A 19,939-nucleotide genomic window follows, 5' to 3' on the forward strand; every position below is an offset into this window, starting at 1 on the left:
GCTACCATCAAAAACAGATCAGATAAGTAATATAACAGCTTTATGTGGAAAAGCAATGGGCTACGCGTTTCAATGCTGGACAAGTGTCTTTGTCAGGCCAGGTAAGCAAAGTGACAAGATAACTAACTTATATAGTCATTGTGAACATGTTTGAAACACTTGAAGATAAAAAAAAAAAACGCCAAACAGAGATCAAAGTACCTCTATGATGTCATGTGGGGTCTAATTAATATAAACAAAGCCAAGGTTAAGATTGCATCAAAAGAACAGTGGAAAGCATAACATTATTAAAAATTACATGCAATGATCAGTAAAAGTCTAGCACAATGGTGATAAACAGATGAATAGATTCATACAAATTAATACATATAAGTTAGATGTGCAACAGGAATAAGAAGAACAACGAACTGACATATACATATACATTTGTAAGTGTAGTAAAAATTGTTGTGATTGTTGCAAAAGTTGTACGTGCCCACCGCTGGTTGTGGACCAGGAGGCTACGGAAAACACAAGCAAACGCTCAGATGAGCGTTCCTGGCGTCATAGCAACCCCAGATAGCTAAGTGCCGACCAAGGTGACCGATGGGGGAATAAAATACAGAGATGTGCACTGTGTAGAAGATATAAAGGTGATGGTAGCGTCCCCGTAGCTATGGAAACGTTTAAGCGGAAACAAAACCACGGTAAGCAACAAGCTTTATCATGCTTGATAAAGATCCTACTGAGTTGGATTGAAACTGAGGCTAATTAAAAACCCACTATACTCACACCATTGGAGTGCTGCCACTATTTTTTGCCATTGGAATTTTTTGACTCACAGCCGGTGTCTGGGAGGACTGATTTGCCCCCGACCTCTGAAGCTGTGCTGCTTTCTTTTGCTCTTATATATATATATATAATGTACACGAACATATATATATATATATATATATATAGATATATATGTGTGTGTATATATATATATATATATATATATATATGTATATATACATATTTGTGTGTGTATATGTGTGTGTATATATATATATGCATGTGTATATATATATATGTGTGGGTATATGTGTGTGTACAGTATATGTGTGTATATATGTGTATATATATTTGTGTGTGTATATATGTCTGTGTGTATATATGTCTGTGTGTATGTATATGTGTGTGTGTGTGTATATACGTGTGTGTGTATATATATACACAATAATGGAAACAAGACCCAAATAGTTGGTGGGCTAGTTAACGATCAATAGAAATAATTGCCTGCCGGCAAAAGGCCCTTTTTAACAACTACAAGCAAAGTAAAATAACTAATTTTTATTAGGCTATTATAGCAAAGACACACTACATAGAAATTAAAAGTTGATGTTCACTGCTGATAGTAACCAGCATAGTGCAATGTGTGCCAGTAACAAGATGCGAAGTGTCAGCGGCTGCAGCACGCTGCACTCTGACCAGAGTTAAAGTCAGTATCAGGGATCAGCAGTAACAAGTTAAAATTTCAAAGAAGCCCCCCAACATGTTTCACTGCAGATGCAGCGTCTTCAGGGGTATCGGGGCTAATGACAACGCGCCGCGAAATCCTCAGAATTATATGGAGGAAGGATTGCCTTCAGCTGTCACTTCATTAATATAGTGGCCAATAGAAGCTGACATGGAGGGTCGAGCCTCCACAACAGTGATGGACAAGCGACGGGACAAATAGCGAACTCGACATACAAGGACCAATAGGACGTAGCGTAGTGGCGCATGCGCAATAGACCACCGCAGCGTTATCGGGGCTAATGACAACGCGCCGCGAAATCCTAAGAATTATATGCAGGAAGGATTGCCTTCAGCTGTCACTTCATTAATATAGTGGCCAGTAGAAGCTGACATGGAGGGTCGAGCCTCCACAACAGTAATGGACAAGCGACGGGACAACTAGCGAACTCGACATACAAGGACCAATAGGACGTAGCGTAGTGGCGCATGCGCAATAGACCACCGCAGGGAGACAGAGTCTCACAGCCAAGAGCACAGCAGCGCATGCGCAATGGTTCACTTTGACGAGATAGAATGTCGAGCCGCCACAACAGTGATAGACAAACGACGGGACAAATAGCGAACTCGACATACAAGGACCAATAGGACGTAGCGTAGTGGCGCATGCGCAATAGACCACCGCGGGGAGACAGAGTCTCACAGCCAAGAGCACAGCAGCGCGTGTGCAATGGTTCGCTTTGACGAGATAGAATCACATAGTCAGGATGGGAATACCACCGGAGCGCATGCGTGAGGATAAACATATAAGTACTGAAGAAGACAAGACGTACTCAAAGGGCTATGTTGTAGGCTAGTGTGACAGTCCATTTTAGTGTTGCTTTGTATCTAGATGCAATCTGTAGACTGTATATCGAGATCGCATTACATGTAATATTTATGCTAAAGTTGCCATGTTTATGTCAAATGACACCTTGCAAAATAAAATGAGAGAGTGGCCCTGTTGTCAAAGGAAATGTAGTGCACTTGTCAGTAAACAAAGAATCATACAGTAGGGAAGTAGGAATGATGGGAAGAGGCAAATCAATACCAATAGCTACCTCTGTAGCAATATTACAGCAATATCAAAGATCTCCAAAAAGGCAGAACACATCTGTCATGGCCAAGGCCAACCACCAATGGGGAATGGTACTTGATCAATTTCGTGTTTAAAGTAATAATAGCAGAGCTATAATGGGTACAGAGACCTAATTGTCCAAGGGTTAAAGAAACGCCACAAAAGTAAACCCCTCATTTAAAACACCTGGACTGAGGGTACCCAGTCGATGGATCCAACGGGCCTCCTCCTGCAGCAACCTGCAATCTAAATTGCCAGCTCTGGGGCCCAATTTGATCTGGGTAATACCCCAGAATTGTAGAGAGCGAATATCACCCCCATGCATAGACCGAATATGTGTGGACAATGGTGTGTCCTCCTTCTGGTTGATTGTGCTCAAGTGTTTGGAAACTCTTCTCCTCAATTCTTGAACTGTTTTTCCTATGTAGAACTTAGGACATGGACACTTGGCAACATAGACTACACCCTTACTTTGGCAGTTAATAAACTGTTTTATTGTGTGTGTGTGTGTGTGTTTGTGTGTGTGTATTGTGAGACTAAGTGCTATGTGTGTGGGTTACGCAGGGGCATAGCTGGGAGGGGACTGCAGGGGCATTCAGAGACTAGGCTGCCTGCAAACAGTGGGGACAGGCAGTTAGTCCAAAACTGCTTATGATTTTCAGTGCACCCTTAAGGCCCTATTAACACAACAGTTTTTACCGGCCTTGTGATTGACGTTTTTGTAACGGCCATCACAAGGCTGCATTAAAATCTGTTAACCCCAATGAAGCTATTCTCACGGCCTGAAGTCCCCAAGCAGAGCATCAGCTAGCGCTATGCCCGGGGACTCCAACATTTTTCCTGACGTTACTGTACATATATGGACAGTGACATAAGGAGTTTTCCCAGGGTCGGAATCCTGGGACAGAGCCTCTATTAACGCTCTGCCCGGGGACTCCGACTCTGGGGAAGCCCCTGACATCACGGTCCATATATGGACAGTGATGTCAGGAGCTTTCCCTGGACCATAGTCCCAGGGAAGAACATCTACTAGCGCTCTGCTCGGAGACTCCAGAACTGCTCCTGACGTCACTATCCATAAATGGGCAGTGATGTCAGAGGTTTCCCATCGTTTCAGCACTGGACTAAGGAAAGGGAAGTAGAATAATTATTTTGCTTTTATATGTGTTACTGATTATAATTTTTTTTGTGCTTTTTGACAGGTTCGGTTGTTGGACTACTTCGAATTCGAGGACTACTTCGATGACCGGGTTTTTCTGTTTATTATCAATAAAATGGTTAACGAGTGTTGTGTGGGTGTTTTTTATTTTACTAAAATATTTTTTATAGGTCTCTGTGTTTTTTTAATCTATATTACTACTGCCTTAGTAATGGCCGCTGTCTGATTGACAGCATTCATTACTAAGGAGGTGCTTAGCGTTCGCTTGTGAAGAAGCTAGCACTAACCCCCATTATTACCCGATACCCACCTCCACCAGGGGTGCCGCATGCTGGTATTATTAGGCTGGGAAAGTCCAGAAACCGTGGCCCTTCCCACCCTGGTAATACTAGCCTGCTGCTGCTATGTTGTATGAAAAATGGGGGGGAACCCACGTGATTTTTTAAAAAAAACTAAAAAAAACGACGTGGGTTCCCCCCCATTTTTAATAACCAGACAGATACAACATGGCAGCAGGCTAGCATTACCTGGATGGGAAGGGCCATGGTTTTGGGCCTTCCCAGCCTAATAATACCAGCCTGCGGCCGCCCTAGTGCCCGGCTGTCGCGACAGGTGGTTGGGTACTGGATCGTTCCCGTCTCTTCCCCGGTCCACTGGTGGCAGTGGGTACTGGGGTAATAATGGGGGTTAGTGTTAGCCTTTTCACCGGCTAACACTAAGCCCCGTCTTAGTAATGGATACTATCAATTTTATTGAGAATAAAAACAACGCCGTCATCGAAGTAGTCCTCGAATCCGAAGTAGTCAATCAACCCAACCTGTAAAAAAACACAAAAAAATAAATGATTAGTAACACATAAAAAAGAAAAGCAATTATTACACTTACTGTTTCCTGGTTCCAGCGCTGGAGCCGCAATGTCAGAGAGCTACGCACTAAAAGTGCCTACGACAGCATCAACTCTAAATATGGCCCTGATTTCACCATTACTTTGCCCCCTGGCCCCCCACTTAATCTCTGCCTCCTCTTATGCCTCTCTACCCCTTCTGCCACAGAGCCTCTGCCACCATCTGTGTCCCCTACCAGAAATAAAGGTTAAAAATTATTTTCAGTGTCTCCTGCACCCCATGAGACCCCCCCTGACACTTTCTGTTCCCTATAGTACCCCTACCACTTGCTGCCTGGCATTTTACTGGACAAAATAGTGCATGTTGCACTATTTTGGGCACAATTTTTTTCCCTGAAGTGGAAGCTTCGAAGGCGTCTTTCACACCATGGCATGTATATCAGTTTACTGTATGTGGCAGGAAAGCTCCTGACCCATACAATAAATGGATCCATAGACCCCCATACACCCAACGGAGGCTGAAAAAGCTTTTTTTTCTACGTGGAATAACTTTGCAGGCTGCGCTATTCCATGCAAATGTATGTGTTTGTTTGATTTTAAAATCAGCGCCTATACGGGACGGATAGCAGAGACATTTGTTTTTTAAACCGTTTAATGATCTCCTGGGAGCTTTATCAGCACATACATTATATTAATAGAAATACTGTGGTGTGAAAGCCGCCTAACAGCGTCCAATGCAGATGTGAACACAGCCCATTGCTGACAATGATAATAAGGCTGCATTATTACATCTATCACCAATGTGGCTACAGCTAACGGTTTGGTGACTCCACCTACTTCTGTGGGCCCCACCCATAACATGGGGCCACTTTTAGATTTTTTTCCAGGGCCACTTTAAGCTCCCAATCTGCCCCCAACTGCTGCTATTTTACTTCACGCTGGATATTGTTCTATTAGCAGCAATATAAAATGACCCTATTATAGAGCTCAGCTTGAAAAGGAAGCTACTTGTTAGTATATTTTCACACGGCCTATTTTCACATGGCCCAAAAACCCCCCCGAAAAACGGCTAAAAATACGGTGGCTGAACGCCTCCAAACATCTGCCTATTGATTTCAATAGGAAAAACTGGTGGTTCGTTCAGACGGGGCGTCTTTTTACGCGGTCGTTTAAAAAAACGGCCTGTAAAAAAAGGCCTCGTAAAAACAAGTTCATGTCACTTCTAGAGCCGCTTTTGGAGCCGTTTTTCAGTGGGTCAATGTTGCAGCAAAAAACGCCTGATGCATAAAAACGGCTGAAAATCAGAGGCTGTTTTCCCTTGAAAACAGCTCCATATTTACAGCCGTTTTTTGTTTGCCGTGTGAACATACCCTCAATCTTAAAAGGGTTGTCCGAGGGTATAAGAAGAAAAACTAGCTGCCGGAAATGTGATCAAATAACAAACCAACCATTACTCAACTTTTAAATCCACTAATGCTCGAGCGCCAATTTCCCAGTAGTTCCTGCCAGTCTTAGTTTACTTTTCCCGCAGGGATGATGTACTGTACCGTACATCCACGTGATCACTGTAGACAATCACTGGTCTCAGTGGTAACGTGCCATACTTGCTAGCATTAGCGCAGGGGCCAGTGATTGGCTGAAGCAGTCACGTGGATGTATGGCACCTCATCGCTGAAGGAAAAGTAAACAAATACCGACGGGTACCACCAGAGAATTGGTGTTAAAGCAGCAGGAAATGTATTAAGTGAGTAATATTTGATTTGTTAGATTTTTATATGTTATATTTCTGATACTCTCGGACAACCCCTTTAAGAGTCTCAGAAGTATAGCGGAAGGCAGCAGACATACAAGAAATGTAAATCGTGTGCCTTTTTGCTGCCTCTGTATATATATGTAACAGGAGACTTAGATAAACATTTTACAAGGTTCTGTATCCCCTTGCCTAATCCAAATCTTACTACATAGCTGATAAAATAACTATATTGTGTATGAAGTAAAGTTCAGTGGTACAGTATGTTATGCTAGCCTATGTAATATATTTTGCCAAAGAAAAGTGCATCTTCCTCCACTTATCAGAGGCGTCTTTTACCCTACACCTGGCGGTTTACATCTGCAACTGTTCAGAAACAGGGAGATGTGCTGCCGACAACAATAATCTTTTACTTTTATAAAACGATACGACCAGCAGATGATCGAGCGTTTGCACAGGGCAATTATCGACAACGAGCGTTATATTAACGCCCGATAATCGTCGTGTGTAAAACCCCATTATGACTCCCTGTAAACAGGACAGAAATACTGTCTTGTGGATTTGCGCATAGAAAATCCACAGTGGATTACAATACCAGTGATGTGGATTCGATTTAACCCCTTGAGTACCCAGCTCATTTTGGCCTTGAGGACCAGACCCATTTTTTCAAATCTGACATGTATCACTTTATGTGGTAATAACTCCGGAATGCTTTTACCTATCCAATTGATTCAGAGATTGTTTTCTCGTGACATATTGTACTTTAGTTTAGTGCAAAAATTTGGTCGATAAATTCATTGCTTATTTGTGAAAAACACCAACATTTAGCGAAAATATGAAGAAATTATGATTTTTCCAATTTTAAATGCATCTGCTTGTAAAACAGATGGTAATACCACACAAAATAGTTACCAATTAACATCTCCCATATGTCTACTTTATGTTTGCATTGTTTTTTGAACATCCTTTTATTTTTCTATGACCTCACAAGGCTTAGAACTTTAGCAGCAATTTCTCATATTTTTAAGAAAATTTCAAAAAGCGATATTTTCATGGACCAGTTCAGTTCTGAAGTGGTTTTGAGGGCCCTATATATTAGAAACCCCCATAAAACACCCCATTTTGAAAACTGCACCCCTCAAAGTATCCAAAACAGCATTCAGAAAGTGTTTCAACCCTTTAGGCGTTTTACAGGAATTGAAGGAAAGTAGAGCTGAAATTTTCAAATTTCATTTTTTTTTACAAAATTCATATGTAATACATTTTCTTCTGTACCACAGAAGGTTTTACCTGAGAAACGCAACTCAATATTTATTGCCCAGATTCTGCAGTTTTTAGAAATATCCCACACGTGGCCCTAGTGCGCTAATGGACTGAAACACAGGCCTCAGAAGCAAAGGAGCACCTCTTGGATTTTAAGGCCTCCTTTTTTCAGAATATATTTTAGGCACCATGTCAGGTTTGAAGAGGTCTTGTGGTGCCAAAACAGTGGAAACCCCCAAAAGTGACCCCCATTTTTTAAACTACACCCCTCAGGGAATTTATCTAGGGGTATAGTTAGCATTTTGACCCCACAGGTATTTTGCTATATTTTCTGGAGTTAGTCTGTGAAAATGAAAATCTACTTTTTTTCTGGAAAAACGTAAAAATTTCTAATTTTTGCAAGAAATAAAGGAGAGAAAGCACCCCAACATTTGTAAAGCAATTTCTCGCGATTACGGAAATACCCCATATGTGGTAATAAACTGCTGTTTGGACCCACAGCAGGGCTCAGAAGGGAAGGACCCCCATTTGGATTTTGGAGCTCTGATTTTACTGGAATGGTTTTCAGTGCCGTGTCACGTTTGCCCTGGAGGGACCTAAACAGTGGAATCCCCCCAAAAGTGACCCCATTTTGGAAACTATACCCCTCAAGGAATTTTTCTAGTGGTATAGTTATCATTTTGACCCCACAGGTTTTTTGCTGAATTTATTGGAATTAGTCTGTGAAGATGAAAAGAGACTTTTTTTTGGAAAAAACACAGAATTTTCTAATTTTTATAAGGAATAAAGGAGAAAAAGCACCTCAAAATTTGTAAAGCAATTTCTCCTGATTACGGAAATACCCCATATGTGGTAATAAACTGCTGTTTGGACCCATGGCAGGGCTCAGAAGGGACGGAGCACCATTTGGATTTTGCAGCTCAGATTTTGCTGAATTGGTTTCTGGGGGCCATGTCGCATTTGCAGAGTCCCTGAAGTACCAGTACAGTAGAAATTCCCCAGATGTGATCCCAATTTGGAGACTATACCCCTGAAAGAATTAAATTAGAGGTGTAGTGAGCATTTTGAGCCCTCAGGTGTTTTATAGATTTTATTAGAATTGGTCCGTGAAAATGAAAACATTTTTTTTTTCCAATAACCTGTAGCTTTAGCTCAGAATTTTTCATTTCCACAAGGAATACAGGAGAAAAGACACCCCAAAATGTGTTACACAATTTCTCCTGATTACGGAAATACCCCATATGTGGTTGTAAACGGCTATTTGGACATACGGCAAGGGTCTAAACGGAAAAAGTGCAATTTCGTTTTTGTAGTGGAGATTTTACAAAATTAGTTTTTGACGCCATGTTGCATTGCGCTGAGGTACCAGTATAGTGAAAACTCCCGAGAAGTGACCCCATTTAGGAAACTACACCCCTCAAGGAATTCATCTAGAAGTGTAGTGAGCATTTTGACCCCCAAAGGTTTTTCAGAAATTAGTGCACAGTGGATGTTGCAGATATAAAATTGACATTTTCCACATATATGCTATTTCAGTGCCCAATGCGTTGGGCCCAGCTTGTACCACCGGAGACATACGCCCCATAAATTGTTAAGCGGTTCTCCAGAGTACGGTAATACCCCATATGTGGTCATAAACCGCTGTTTGGGCACACTGCCGGGCCCAGAAGGAGCGCCACTTGGCTTTTGGAGCGCAGATTTTGCTTGGTAGCAGTTTTGTTTAGTGTTTTACTGGTGTTTCAGTTTATAATGTGGGGGCATATGTAATCTGTGCGGAGTACATACATTTTTTGCGTGACACACTGTCGTTTTTATTGGTACCATGTTTGGCTACGCGCGACTTTTTGATCACTTTTTATTCCATTTTTTTGGAAACAACGTGACCAAAAAAGGAAATTCTGCCATTGTTTTTTATGGTATTTTTTTTACGGTGTTCACCGTGCGGGATAAATAATATGATATTTTTTTAGGTCAGGCCGATACGAACGCGGCAATACCTATTATGTCTAGTTTTTGTCTTTTTTTTCATTTTTTTTCTAATTATAAAGGGCTTGGTTAGGGAAACAAGGCGATTATTGTTTTTATTACGTAAAACTTGTATTTATTTATTTATCTAAAACTTTTTTTTTACTTTTTTTTCACTTTTTATTTTACACATACTAGGGGACTGGAAGATCTGATCTTCTGATCCCCTGCACAATACACTGCACTACTTCTGTATGTACTGATGTAGTGCAGTGTATTGTAACTGTCACTTTACAACTGACAGTTGAGCCTATTATGTCCTGCCTTGGGCAGGACCTAATAGGCTCCCGTACCTGGCAACCAGGAAGCCGTTGCTAGGCTTCCTGGTTGCCATTGCAACCATCAGAACCCCGCGATTTTTCGCGGGGGGGGCAATGGGGTGCAGAGGGAGCCCCCTCCCTCTGTATCAATCACTTAAATGCCGCTGTCGCTATTGACAGCGGCATTTAAGGGGTTAAACTACAGCGATCGGAGAGGACAGTGATCGCTGTAGTTGCAGTGAGATGTCGGCTGTATATTACAGCCGACATCCGATGAAGATGGAGCGAGCACAGCTCCTGTGCCCGCTTCATCCTCAGGGCGTTACTATACGCCCATTTTCGGGAAGGGGTTAATAAAAATAGTGTTGTTTTTTTTTACACCGCTTTCTCTGATCTCCTCACGTATCTCACAGAAGTGAGGAGATCAGAGAAAGTGACAGGAGCTTTCTCCTGCAGAAAACGTCACAGACGGCTGTGATTGGTCAGTCTTCAGAGACTGACCAATCACAGCAATCGCCGGCATTGTGGACTGCTAATTGGTCCCCAGGCCGGTAGCAGAGACGGTTAGCTGTCAATGACAGCTGCCGCCGCTGTTCTGTCACTATGTGATTTCACATAGTGACAGTTTATTCCTGCGCCGTAATAGTACGTCGAAGGTACGCTGGAATAAGCGGCCAGCGACGTACTATTACGTCGAAGGTACGCAAGGGGTTAAATAAGTCTCATCACATGCTGCGGAATATTTTTATGCACGGAAATTAGAGCATGCATCAGATCTTCAAATTCGCAGTATGCTCCTTCTGTTACAGCAGATTTCACCCAATGTAAAAGTAGTAAAATCTGCAGTGAAACTAATAACAGCACATAACAAGCAGATTTTGCTGCAAAGCTCTGTAGAAAATCCACAACAAATACGCCATGTGTGTGTGGAAAAATCCAACGTGATTTTCACGCGGAATATTAGAAATGCAAGTCCAGGACTAGCATCACTGCAGCAGTCCACTAAGAATGTGCATTCCGAACAGTGTGTTTTCTTCCGGGTGTTTTGTGTTTAGCATATTGCAGATCTGTGAGAGAGTCAGGGAGAGATAGAAGGTGTTTAAAAAGTATTTCTAGGAATTAAAAGAAAAGATCGAGCCCAGGACCTCCAAGGCAGTGTTTTCAAAAATACATTGAGTGCTACTTGTATGTGACTAAAAAGATGGAATGGAAAAATGAAAGCTTAGGGATTTAAATAAGTGTAATTGAAATTGGTGATGGAAAACGGATTTAGGTTTCTGGGGAACTGGGCCGACTTCTCTATTAGCTAAGGGCTCTATGGCAGGAGGCGGGCTGCACCTGAATGGGTGTAGATGTGTTGGGGGAAACAATGTTTTAATGGCGGAAGGAGGTTTTAAGATAAGATCTGGCGAAGGGAGTGTGGTGAAACAATGGGGTTAGATAGAGTAGATAGAAAATTTGTTACTGAAAGGTCTAATGAGGATTAAATAGGGGCTGGGGTTAGCAAGGCAAATAATGAGGTGACTAGGAATAAATGTGAACCTATGAAAAATAAAGGTACAGTATTGGTAATATCAAATGTATGCTGGTAATAAATTACTACAAAAGGGGAGGGGTTTCTCGATTTGTAAAATCCAGTTTAACCCGTTAATGACTACCGAAACGCCTTTTTACGAAGCCTGTTACAAACATCCAAACAGTGTCATAATGATGGCGGCTGCGCGAAAATCACACAACCGCACATCCTATGTGATGACGGTGCTATTAATTGCCTTTTGCTCATGCAAAACACCGCATATTTTGCGTGCGCAAAAACGCACATGCTTGTGTTAATCCCCCCTAAGTGTTACACAGATGTCCTGTGTGGTCTGGACTGGGAGTTTAGCTTCCTTATGACAGCTGTAAAGGCCGGTATCAGAGGAACCTTTTAGAACCTGGCCATTTAACCCCTTAGATGCCGCGTTCAATATCGATCATGGCATGCATGTGGGTAAAGAGGAATGTAAGGCTTCCACTGTATGCCCATTGGACACCCTGCAACATGATCATGGGGTGACGAGTGGTTTTCATGGCAACCAATAACCTAATGAAGGCCCCACAATCTGCAATCTTTGCACTCCTATTAGGCTCTCCTATTAGACCTGGAGGCAGGGCCTAATAAGATAACTTGTATAGACACACAGAATGGTACTAATGAAAACTAAAACTGAGCTCGCCCCATAAGCCGCGAGTGTCAGCTGTATAATACAACTGACACCCTAATATAATGGCAGGGACCGGAGCTAGTTCCGATCCCCGCCATTAACTCCATAGATGCAGCAGTCAAGAGCTACCACGGTATTTTTGTGGTTTGTAGCCGATTGGCACCTCCGCGATGTGATCGCGGGGGTGCTGATGGTTGCTATGGCCACCGGAAGGCTAACACGGGCCTCCAAGTCTGCCCTGTATCATACCTCCCAACTTTCAATTATTGCATATTGCATTTTTTTCCTTTTAAGTCACGCCTCTAATCCCGCCCATACACACCGAGTTCAGCCCACACGATATGATGCTTCCACAGTGCCTCCCACACAGTATAATGCCAAACAGTTGCCCCATACACCATAATGACCCCATAGCTTCCCCATACAGCATAATGTCCACACAGATGCCCCCATACAGTATAATGCCCCATAGAGTATAATGCCCCATAGCTTCCCCATACAGTAGAATGCCCCATAGATGCTCCCATATAGTATAATGCCCACAGAGATGCCCCCATACAGCATAACGCCCCCATAGCTGCCCTATACAGTATAATGGCCCCATAGCTACCCCATACAGTATAATGCCCCCATAGCTGCCCTTATACAGTATAATGGCCCCATAGCTTCCCCATACAGTATAATACCCCCACAGTTGCCCCATACAGTATAATGCCCCTACAGCTTCTCCATACAGTATAATACCCCCACAGATGCCCCATACAGTATAATGCCCCTACAGCTTCTCCATACAGTATAATGCCCCCATAGCTGCCCCAAACAATATAATGCCCCTTTAGCTGCCACCATACAGCATAATGCCCGTTAGCTGCCCCATTTAGTATAATGCCCCATAGCTGCCCCCTTACACTATAATGCTGCCCCGATACAGTACAATGCCCTCTTAGTTGCCCCCAGCCTAGTGCCAGTGCCCACTTATAAAGTGCTAGTGAACATGTAGATAGTGCCACAGAGCCCATGTAGATAGTGTCACAACCACTGCCCATGTAGGTAGTGCCACAGTGCCCATATAGATAGTGCCACATACGCCTTGAAGATAGTGCCACCCCCCTGTAGCCATTGGGACTCCCTCTAGGGGTGGAACACTGGAATTCAGCTCCAGGAGGAGCCCCTGACGTCACTGTCCATATATGGACAGTGACATCAGGGGTACACTCTAGGTGCGGAATCCCCGGCCAGAGCATCGACATATATGGACGGTGACGTCAAGGGCTTCCCCGTGCTCAGCATTTAAAGTAGCGCCGTGCCCGGGGAATCCTCTGAACTAATGGTGAAGCAGGGAGCTGACGACTCCCTGCTTCAGCATTGGGTTCACTGCATCTGCGCCCTGAGGACCCGCTGAAACCAGGACGGTTGGAAGGTATACTGTATGGAAGCCTATTAAGCCTGTCAGAGGGGGGGGACTAATAGGCTCGATGTCAGTGTAAGGCTATGTTCACACAGGGCGGATACGCTGCATAAAGGCACACCGCGTATCCACCCTGGGCGCTGCAGGGAATTCCGGACAAAAAAACAGCTTAAACTATACAAATACTATGCTATTTATCCCACGCGGTGAATGATGTAAAAAAGAAAAAACAATGCCAGAATTGCTGTTCTTTGGTCAACTTGCCTTACAAAAGTTGGAATAATCGCATGTATTCAAAAATGGTACCAATAAAAACTACAGCTTGTCTCACAAACACCAAGCCCTCATACAGCTCAGTCGATGGCTAAATTACAACGTTAATGTTCACAGAACATGGAGACACAAAAAATACATACAAATCTTATTGTGCAAAAAGTTGTAAAACATAAAAAAACAATATAAATTTGGTATAATCGGAATCGTACTGACCCGCAGAATAAAGTTAACATGTAATTTGTAATGCTGGTGAACGCTGTAGAAAAAAACCCTAAAAACTATGCCAGAATTACTGTCTTTCGATCACCTTGCCTCCCAAAAATAAGATAAAAAGTGATAAAAAAAAGTCGCAAGTACCGCAAAAAACAATCCCTGAAACAGCTGTCGACGGAAAAGCAAAAAAGTTATGACTCTCAGAATATGTCAACTATGAAAAAATTTTTATTCTGTTAAAGTAGTAAAACATAAAAAAACTTTATAAATTTGGTATTGCCATAGCCATACGGAGCCGCAGAATAAAGTTAACGTGTACTTTATACAGCATTGGGAACGCCACTATTCAGGAATTGCTGTTTTTTTTATCACTTTGCCTCCCAAAAAATGTAATAAAAAGTAATCAAAAAGACGTATATACCACAAAATGGTACCAATAAAAACTACAGCTCGTACCGCAAAAAACAGTTCGTACAGGCTTAAAAGAAGCCTGTCAGAAACACAATATACTGCAATACATTAGCTTTGCAGTATTTAGTGCGAGCGATCCAACAATCGGTGGTTCAAGTCCCCTAGGGGGACTAATAAAAAAAAAGTAAAAATCTGTGAAATAGTTTTTTTTTTAATGTACAAAAAAAAATTAAAAGTTAAAAAAAATACCTTTTCCCATTTCCCGCCCGAAAACATTATAAAAAAAATAAATAAGCATAATTGGTATCGTCGCATCCATAAAAGTCTGAACTATTACAATATATCGTTATTTAACCCGCACGGTGTACGCCGTAAATAAAATATTTAAACACCAGAATCGCTATTTTATGGTCACCTCATCTCCCACAAAAAAATTTAATAAAAAGTGATCAAAACCTTGCATGTAACTCAAAAAGGTAGCATTAAAAATTACAGCTTATCCCGCAAAAAATAAGCCCTCATACGACGTAATCAGCGGAAAAATAAAAAAAGTTATGGCTCTCAGAATTTGGCAACAGAAAATAAATCTTATTTTTCATTTTTTTTTCAAGTAATAGTAGTAAAATATAGAAAAAACAATATGAATTTGGTATCGCCGTAATCGTATTGACCCACAGAATAAAGCTAACATGTTGTTTTAATTGCATGGTGAATTCCGTCAAACAAAGTGACTGTATTATATCTGTATCTGTATTATATCTGTTTGGCCAGCAGTTACTCTGTTACAGTGGATCCACAACCCCATAGGACGTTACAGTTTGCTCAGGCCATGGACCCTGCTGGCAAACCCAAGACGGTTGTTCAGGTCATGCAAGATGATATGCGAGACCTCTGATTACGCCAAGATCAGTATTTGCAGGTAGTTAGCACCTTATATATTAGAGTGTGTCCGGCACATAATGCAGATAAAATCAATGCTGCTTTATTGTGACAAATTTAAAACAAATAAATACAAATTTCCAGGTGAAGAACGCTTACGCGTTTTAAACCATTCAGTTCTTACTCCTAGCTACTTTTCCAACGGAGGAGGTCCGATTTTAAATCAGGTTTAAAGAGGCTCTGTCACCAGATTCTAAAATCCCTGTCGCCTATTGCATGTGATCGGCGCTGCACTGTAGATAACAGTAACGTTTTTAGTTTTTTTTAAAACGTTCATTTTTGGCCAAGTTATGAGCTATTTTATATACATGCAAATGAGCTTTGAAATGGACAACTGGGCGTGTTTTTTTTCGTATGTCCAACTAGGCGTGTATTGTGTTTTTAACTGGGCGTGTTTACTTGTTTTACTAACTGGGCGTTGTGAATAGAAGTGTATGATGCTGACGAATCAATGACCAATCAGCATCATTCACTCCTCTCCATTCATTTACACAGCAGCATCACGTTCTTACTAGAACGATGTGCAGCCACATACACAGGCATTAACGTTAATCAAGTATCCTGATAATGAATACACATGACCTCCAGCCTGGATGTCATGTGTATTCAGAATCCTGACACTTCTGAATCTTTTCTGTGAGATTCCAGCAAGCCACGCGTAATCTCGCGAGATTACGAGGTAAACGAGATTTAGTTTCCCTTGCTGAAAATCTCACAGAAAAGATTCAGAAGTGTCAGGATTCTGAATACACATGACGTCCAGGCTGGAGGTCATGTGTATTCATTATCAGGACACTTGTGTATGTGGCTGCACATCGTTCTAGTAAGAACGTGATGCTGCTGTGTAAATGAATGGAGAGGAGTGCATGATGCAGACTGGTCACTGATTCGTCAGCATCATACACTTCTATTCACAAGTTAGTAAAACAAGTAAACACGCCCAGTTAAAAACACAATACACGCCCAGTTGGACATACGAAAAAAACCACGCCCAGTTGTCCATTTCAAAGCTCATTTGCATATATATAAAATAGCTCATAACTTGGCCAAAATTTAACGTTTTTAAAAAAAATAAAAACTTTACTGTTATCTACATTGCAGCGCCGATCACATGCAATAGGAGATAGGGATTTGAGAATCTGGTGACAGAGCCTCTTTAAAGCACGTGATCCCCAGGGTAAATTAACACTTTCCATATTAGGGGCGTATATACTGCAGGAACATGTATGCTAGAACATTATTGAAACAATGGATAGACTACAAAACTTCATATGCTATAATACAAAATTACAGCAATATGTATATATATTGCACTCATATACGTGTTTCAAACGTACATGGGAATAGCTTTAGAATATTAGTATATTCTAAACACAGATCGAGGAACCAAAATGTATGAACAACCCATACATTACCTAGGGCATATATATATATATATATTTATATATATATGTGAAGCGCGTACATTAAATAGCCACAAAAAGAGTGGAAACCATTGAGGTTTTGGTGCCTTGGTTATATTATATGACAAAGAGAAATATAAATATATATTGTTAATAAATTGTTAGTATATATACACATTCGATCTATTTTATAGTTTAAGTCCCTTCGGAAAGCGTGTATCCATTTTAAGGATCCATAGCGCTTCCCTATTCAGTAACAATTTCCTCCAGTGACCCCCTCTTTTAGGTTTGTGAACTTTCTCTAAGTGAAAAACTTGAAAAGACGTAGTATCCCCTTGGTGAGCAACTAAAAAGTGTATAGATGCTCTAGAGATATTGCGTTTCTATTGTGAATTCTAACAGCAGACAACAATATCTATATTCTCCCAAATGTTTCTAACGAATGACAAAACACTAACAGTATTTTCAACAGAATGCAGTGTGAATTATAACCAAATTATTGGGAGTCCTATGTAAGGATAATTCCCTGAGGAAAATCCTTGACACCGGATGCAGTTTTGTGTCTAGAAATTCTATGTCAGTGGGAAAGCTGTTATCTCCAAGTGATTTCTAAAAAAAAATCTACAACTAAAAATAATTCAACATGGCTCACCACATTTGGATCGCACAATGTGGGTTATACTCCTATACGTGGAATATAACTATGTTTCATTCGTATGTCACCAATCACCAGCTCAATATAACAACCTTCATCAATTGCAATACAACTCATGTAGTTTATGCAATTCAATGCAGCGCATGCAAACTACAATATATAGGATGCACTACTACTAGACTACTTAAACTAATAGGTGAACATTTGGTAGATATACATCGTCCTAAGAAACACAATATCAATAGCGAGCGCCGCATCTAAGTTTCCTCCCTCTCTCACCCCATCTGCGCTCGCTGGGTGCCGATAGCTTCTATGGCGGCCGGGGGCCTCAATAAAAGTTATTTATTAATACTAGTGGATACCCTATTCCAGTGATTAATTTTTGCCACGGGGTCTATAGAACCAATTTTTGGTTGATAACCAGTGATTATTTTACTATGAAGAACAACAACAAAAAAGTTACATATTTGGTATCGCCGCATCCGTAATGACCCCAGCTATAAAATCATTACATTATTTAACCCGCACGGTGAACGACATAAAAAATAAATAAAACACAGTGCCAGAATTGCTGTTTTCTGTTCGTCGTGCCTTCAAAAAAATGTGATAAAAAGTGATCTAAAACCCGTATGTACTCCAAAATAATACGAATAAAATACTACAAGTCGTCCTGCAAAAAAATCCATCATAAAGCTAAGTCAGCAATTCCCCCCCAAAAAGTTAATAAAAGTTAATCAATAAATTATATGTACCCCAAAATGGTGATATTAAAAAATACAACTTGTCCCGCAAAAAACAAGTCCTTGTACAGCTATGTCGACGGAAAAATAAAAAAAGTTATAGCTATTTAAATTGACGGAAAAACTTAAAAAATTGCTTGGTCATTACGGCCTAAACTAGGCTTGTCACTAAGGGGTTAATCCTTTACAGAAAGTAAAGAAAAAAGGATATTAGGCTGTTCAAAAAAATAGCAGCGCCAGCATTTTTCTTTAGTAACTCAAAAATGCAATGTATAAACTGAATTTTTTTTTCCAAATTTCACTTTACTGAACTAATATTTAGTGGCATAACCATTGTTTCTGAGAACTGCTTGACATCTGTGTTGCATGGAGTCAACCAACTTCTGGCACCTCTGAACAGATATTCTAGTGCAGGAAGATTGGACGACATTCCACAGTTCTTCTACATTTTTAGGTCACCCCACAAATTTTCTATGGGATCGAGGTCAGGGGATTTGGCTGGCCACTCCATTACCACAATCCTGTTTGTCTGTAACCAAGATGTTGTTCGCTTACTGGTGTGTTTTGGGTCATTGTCGTGTTGAAACACCAATTTCAAAGGCATTTCTTCTTCGGGATAGGGAAACATGATCTCCTCAAGTATTTTAATATATTGAAACTGATCCATGATCCCTTGTATGCGATAAATAGGCCCAACACCATGCTGAAACATACCCATATCATGATTTTTGCAGCACCATGCTTTACTGTCTTCACAGTGTGCTGTGGCTTGAATTCAGTGCTCGGGGGTCGTCTGACATACTGTCTGCAGCCAGTAGACTCAAAAAGAACAATTTTGCTTTCATCAGTCCACAAAACGTTGCGTCATTTCTCTCTGGGCCAGTCAATGTGTTCCTTAGCAAATTTTAACCAATTCAGGACATGTCTTTTTTTCAACAATGGGACTTTGCTGGTAACTTGGCTTCACTTATTCGTCCTCTGATTGTAGCAGTACTCACTGGTAACTTCAGATCTTCTTTGATCTTTCTGGCGGTGATCATTAGCTGAGCCTTTGCCATTTGAACAGTAGTTCCCTGTTTCTTCTGCATCTTTCAGGTATTGTTTGCCACTTCAAGGAATTTGAGATAATTTTAGCTGAGAAGCCCATAATTAGCTTCACTTGTCTATGTTTTTTTCCTCTCCAACCAACTTTTTATTCAAAGTAGGTTTTTCATCAGAAAAATGTCTGGAACGACCCATTTTCCCCAGTATTTGGAAATGCACTATAACCAATATGTGCAACATATCCCACCCTCCTACATTAAATGTCATCACATTATAAGTGCCCTATCTCCTACATAATGTGATTGGCGCTGTAATGTAGATAACAACAGTGTTTTTTATTTTGAAAAACGATAATCTAAAGTTATGCACAATTTAAAACTTATGCTAATTAGTCTCTTAATAGACAACTGGGCGTGTTTTTACTTTTTTACCAACCGGGCGTTGTAAAGAGAAGTGTATGACGCTGACCAATCAGCGTCATACACTTCTCTCCATTCATTTTTAGCAGTACTCGCAACACAGCGAGATCTCGCGAGATCACATGTGCTGTCATTCACAGAAACTTTACCGAAGTGTTGGGAGTGATGAATAGACATCGCGTCCTGGCTGGAGGTGATGTCTATTCACTCCCAAGACACTTCGGTAAAGTTAATATGGGAGTATGTGACTGCACAGCGTGATCTCGCGAGATGGAGCCGGAAAAAGTAAAGTCTGTCGTAGATTGGCTTTGACCTTAAGGTCTCCGTGCTATA

At 41.1% G+C, this 19,939-nt stretch overlaps 1 protein-coding gene across 2 annotated transcripts in view; it reads right to left on the reverse strand.

Annotated features, from left to right (window-relative positions):
- SHROOM4 (shroom family member 4) overlaps positions 1 to 19,939 on the reverse strand; it is a 250,091-nt gene that overhangs the window by 3,028 nt on the left and 227,124 nt on the right. The gene's annotated exons all lie outside the window — the stretch shown is intronic.

The sequence above is a fragment of the Rhinoderma darwinii genome, chromosome 8, assembly GCF_050947455.1.
Source record: "Rhinoderma darwinii isolate aRhiDar2 chromosome 8, aRhiDar2.hap1, whole genome shotgun sequence".
Taxonomy (NCBI): Eukaryota; Metazoa; Chordata; class Amphibia; order Anura; family Rhinodermatidae; genus Rhinoderma; species Rhinoderma darwinii.